The sequence below is a fragment of the Corvus brachyrhynchos genome, unplaced genomic scaffold (genome assembly GCF_000691975.1).
Source record: "Corvus brachyrhynchos isolate BGI_N302 unplaced genomic scaffold, ASM69197v1 scaffold101, whole genome shotgun sequence".
Lineage (NCBI taxonomy): Eukaryota > Metazoa > Chordata > Aves > Passeriformes > Corvidae > Corvus > Corvus brachyrhynchos.
This window is the reverse complement of record NW_008237239.1, coordinates 1,226,388-1,227,002: the sequence shown is the minus strand read 5'-3', so window position 1 is coordinate 1,227,002 and position 615 is coordinate 1,226,388.

Below are 615 nucleotides of genomic sequence, written 5' to 3'. Positions count from 1 at the left end.
AGATGAGGCGCTGCTCCAGGGCGTGGCAGAGCCAGGGAAATGCCTCTCGTCAGCCTCGGCGGGTTTCGGATGGGTCACAGCAGTACCCAGGCCTGAGCTGCTCCAGCACCCTCTGCGAGCACCCAGCCTGGCCACCCCGAATTTGGAGCAGGGAGGACTCAGGCATGGTGGAGGTTGGGCAGAGAAGAGTAGAAGCGCTGTCCAGAAGGGCCCTGCCTTAAAATAAACGTTTTTCCCTAGTTGTGAGCAGTGATCCCCTCTGTGGGGTCGGGGTTTGTTGTTTCCAGGCTCTGCAGAGCTCCCTTGCAGAGATCCCACACTCCCAGTGCCCAGGGGCATCCTGGAGCTCAGCCACCTCCAAAAATCATCAAGTAGGCTCAAAAGCAGCAGGGAATACAGACACTCATTGCACAAACCTTGTTTTATTGGGGAAAAAATAAAGCAGCCAGGAGAACAGGGGTGAGGAGTGCTGGCAGAGCATCCTGGAGCTGGGTGACCTCTTAGTACCCAGCCCTTCCCAGCCATGTGCTTCAGCTTTACAGGCCGTTCCAGGCCAGCAGCTCTCCCCCCACCAGTCCAAAACATGCTGTTTTATCTATTTATTGTAGGAAGCTT